This window comes from Sander vitreus, chromosome 9 (genome assembly GCF_031162955.1).
Source record: "Sander vitreus isolate 19-12246 chromosome 9, sanVit1, whole genome shotgun sequence".
Classification (NCBI taxonomy): domain Eukaryota; kingdom Metazoa; phylum Chordata; class Actinopteri; order Perciformes; family Percidae; genus Sander; species Sander vitreus.
Genome location: NC_135863.1, coordinates 9,744,543 through 9,749,289, shown reverse-complemented (window position 1 = coordinate 9,749,289; position 4,747 = coordinate 9,744,543).

Genomic DNA, 4,747 nt, shown 5'->3' with positions numbered 1-4,747 from the left:
CTTTGACTCAAAGCAATCTGTCTCTATGTATATGTTCATATTCAGTATTACCCTTGCATGTGCCTTTGTGTTAGCGTATGTATATGTTCTGTATATGGTTATGTATGCAGGGGTCACACACCAGCCTACGTGTTTGTATGTCATACTAATTAAATAATAATATCTTCATTATGTTCAGGCAAAGAAGCAGATGTATGTCGACCCTTCCAGTGGGTACAAGGTGTTCACAGAGTATGCCCACCTTCAGAGAGGGAAATGCTGTGGCAGCGCATGCAGACATGTGAGCTCTTTGTTTTCTGTTTTTTTTCCAGGTTGTGTGTTTCTCATCTGACCTCTGACCATCTGACCTGTTAGTTTTGTCTTTTCCCATCCTCTATCAGTTCTTTTATGTTCTGGATGTTAACCAATAATAATTTAATTTAGATGTTAACTGTGTTTTCTAAGAGAGTTTGGACAAAATGTTCTTCATTTCTTATGCCCAAAACATCACATTATAACAAGTTTATGTGCATGGCATCTTAACATAGCTGTTCATGGTGCTGGAAAGGACAATTCATTTATTTATTAAGTAACACTGTATATTGATTATTTCCTAAACAGCACACATGTATATAAATCATTTCACTCAGTATGACAATGTACTTCAGTACTTCAACTTCAATGTTCAGTGCTATTTTGGCCAGATGATGGCCAAATATGATGTTAAAAGAAGTATAGGCATGTGTACTTAAAGTGTACACCAAAAAAATAAGGGTCAAGTCAAATTAGAGGATCAGCTCAATAATAAAGTCCAGTAGACAACTATCGGTACATCATTGCTGCTTTGGCGATCACACCCTTACATGATTTAGAGAAGGAGGATGACAGATCAGCTGATGGCCTGCTTGATGCATGAAATCATTTTATTCCTTGAAAACAAATTATTTTTTTCTTCCTTTTTTACTTCAAGGAATTTGTTTAGTATTATGGTTAGGTTGGGCCTGCTTTATAAGCACTTACAGTATGTTAAACCAAACGCCACATATTTTGATAGAGAGACTTACTGGTTTGAAGTTTACCAGTTAAGAAATTGTCTTAAACATCGATGAAAAAAACAGCACATAGTTCACACTTTATCCTGCAGGCGTTCAGACTGTAAAATGCTTTTTACTTTTCAGACAGGAATCAATGTTTAGTTTTTTACATCTTAAGTTAGAAACGTTTTTTGTAAACCACCTGTGAATGGGAGGTAGATATAGGATGGGTTTCATGATCATGTTATAGCCTCAAGACACTTTAGGAAGCAGAGCCCTGTTCTGCTCACTTCACTTCTGGTGACACTTGTTCTGGTCTGTCTAGTGCACATCCTGTCCCATCCTTCCCTGTCCTATACCATCCAGTCCTATCCAGTCTTCTGTCTTGCCATGCCCCGTCCCGTCCCATTCTGTCTTCCCCTGTTCTGTCTTCTCTTGCTCTGTGTGGTTCAGTCCTAATTTGATTTGGCCTCATCCTGTTCTCCTGTGTTTTAAGCTTTTAAGCTGGCATGGCCATGTCTTGTTCTCTGTGTGACTGATGTTCTACTCCACATGTAGCCATCTAACACCATTTAATTATGTCATGTTCTCCTCTAGTGTCCATATGGCCAAGTCAACGTGAAGGACCCTGCAATGAAGAAACAATTTAATTCTCTATTTTATGTATAGGCCTCACATGATGAAGGCCTGTTCAGAATGGAACCCAGAACACGTTGCTTGTCGTAATTTGGACTACTTGAGAGTCATTTTTTTAGCAGTGTACTAAATGATGAAATATGTGTAGTGTCTGTGCAATATCTACCTCCTGTGAATCCCAACTATTCTCAGGATTATTTTTATTCTCACAAGACAGGGAAGAAGGAGAAAGGATCTGTTCACTAGAACCTCATGTCTTTTATCACGTTTTTGTTTTGCTACATTTTTCAGATATTTTTTCTCGAATGGCCAATGAAATGCCTTGAGCTTCATTTTTTTGTTTCTCTTAAAGAGTATTTAATATTTTGTGGTGTTCCGCTCCTCTGATGCATTTACAAGGGTTCTGGGAGTATGGAGATGAAAACTGAAAGAGCATTTTAGATCTTCGCCCTCAAGATAAAGGGCATATAGGCGAAAGTAACTGTAGCTAGTCAGATGGAGTCTTGTGCTCTTTTGCTATGCATCTCTTGTTATTTTTCCTCCCAAATGTACAACTGCATGAATATTAGCATCATTTACACTCCACAAGTGCTCGACTGAACTGTGTACCTTTGACTGAAACACTGTGTTGTTAAAAATAGGCAGGGGGCAAGGGTCAGCCCTCACACTTGGCTGTGCTGCTTTTACACCACTTGATGGAATCAGGCTGTTAACAAACATGCCATGGACATCAGCAGCAGCCCTCCCCACTGGACTCGCAGCTCAGCCTCCTGGCAACACTTGGCTGCGGCACAGCTCCCTGCGGCTGCTCTCCTGAGCTGCAGCCTAATGAACTCCTGGGCCCTCTTATCCCAGCACTGCAATAGATCAGCTCATGTTCACGAGCATGCTTAGACGCACACATGCAGAGGCAGGCTTACTCCATCAGCTCCACCCTGTGGCTCCTAATAGGCCAATATAGAATAAAGGTTGCACTAAACACCGCACTGTGTAGCCCATAGTAATAGTACAAGGTAAGGTCAAGCGCTCATGCAGCACTACCTGTGCGTGCAAGAGATGTTGAGGAAAGATGTACCACTTGATTTATGAGTGCATCTGGTTGGACAGCACGATGCCTCCAGGCACTGGCTCTGAACCTGCCACACACACTTGCCTGTCTCCGCCTGATTGGGCAAACAGCGTCGGGATGAGAGGATGTGTCTGCCGCGGAATTCTGGCGCAGACGCCTACTGGCGCGGCCACAATTTCCCTCGGCAGGTGGGTCCCAAAGGCAAGTGCTTAGTGATCGGACTAAAGCCCTGTGTGCGGCTACAAGGAGATTCATGATCCCAACAGTGCTGGGGAGGACAGGTTCTTGGGGATACGTCGTCAGGCAAGATGAGAGGCGAATTTATTTGCCGTTTTTCTAAACCGAGGCAGCGGAGCGTGCGGCAGCAACATTTCTACACCGGGACGGTGAAGGTGTCACACTCATCAAGTACCTGGGCCCGCTTGCATGCTGTGGCTCTGCGAGTTTTGCCTAGGGACTTGTCTGTCACATTAAAGTAGATGCATTGCCATTCAGGGCCTCGGCGGTGCCGCAGCCTGACCATGAAATAGGCCAACATTCATGTCTGCCTCATCCCTCCACGTCTTCCCAATGCAGTGATGGCACAGTTTGAAATTTTCATTTTTTTAATATCATGTTCTAACCAAGCAGTTGGTGACTGAGACAAACACAGCACAGCTGAGCAATCCCTTCGACAGATTTATGGAGAAATTTACTTAATCAACTCTGCCTTCTGCCACCCTGGTCAATCATCATATAGGTTTAGAAACAGTAAGCCTTGTCTTAGGCTACATGTTCTTAAATTGTGCCCTTTCAAATGCATGATTGAGTATGTCATGTACTTCCACAATGAGAGCACATTTAACTAAAGTCTGGGCTTTTTCCTACTGTCTTGCAGAATCATTGTTTATAATACAGTCTTTAATTAATTGTAGCAAGTTCATAACATTAATGCTATATTTACTCACAAAATGCCTCAATCGACTTTATGTATAAATTAATTCCTTTTGTTGATTTTATCTGTATTATGCAATGATGAAAAATAAAGACATTGTAAAAGTTTTATTTCTCAATATAAGCATACTTACATACACACACACACACACACACACACACACACACACACACACACACACACACTCCCTCAGTGCAAATGTGCTCCAAAATTACGACAGCCAACCCCGACATGTGAGGTGTTTATTTCAGGCATTTTGGACTGAACATCTCTGACCTTCAGCTGGAGCATATGCTGTGCTGGAGCAGAGTGGCAGCTATATACCGTGTGCCTTTCTACAGGACGATGGCACTAGCCGCAGAGAAAAAGAGAGCTGTCCAGTTGGAACTGTGACCAGACAGGCTCTAGTCATAACCAGTTGACAGGCCAAGCAGCCCCTCCTCCCTCAAACCCCCCCAGCCCCCACCCCACCTCCATCTCAAACAGGCACAGCAGCCCTGCGGCCGATGGCCCCAACCACAGTGAGTTACAGTGTCTCCATCACTGTTGGCCAGACCAGCCAGGAACTGACACAGGGTTGGCGGTGAAAAGAAACTTGAGTGTCAGCCGTATGATGGCTGAAAGGAACATCCGTCTCAGCAATTGGCCAAGCACTGCTCTGTACGTTTGTGTGTGTGTGTGTGTGTGTGTGTGTGTGTGTGTGCATGCACATGGATACGCGTGTGTGTGTCTTGATATTAAGCAACATTTGAGCAGCCCCTACATCAACGCCTGGTCGTTCTACACAGACAATGTCAGCTCGCCTCGGGGCAGCAGCCTCCACAGTGGTCATATGGACAACCAGATCCCTGTGGTAGAATTAGTGATAAAAAAACACATGACCACTGAGTGACAGTCAGCGCACCAGATTCCTTTGGACAGACAGGGCTGCAAATAGCACAGAGGAGCAGTTTCTCCCTCATACCGCAACTGGTGGTCAGGCTCATGCCAGGCCAAGTCGTAGCCGCCAGATGAGCCCAGATAAAAAGGAGAGTCAGGGGCAGTAACAGGCACCTAAGTGCCCAAGGAGCACTTTGACCTGTTTATTTCTCTCCT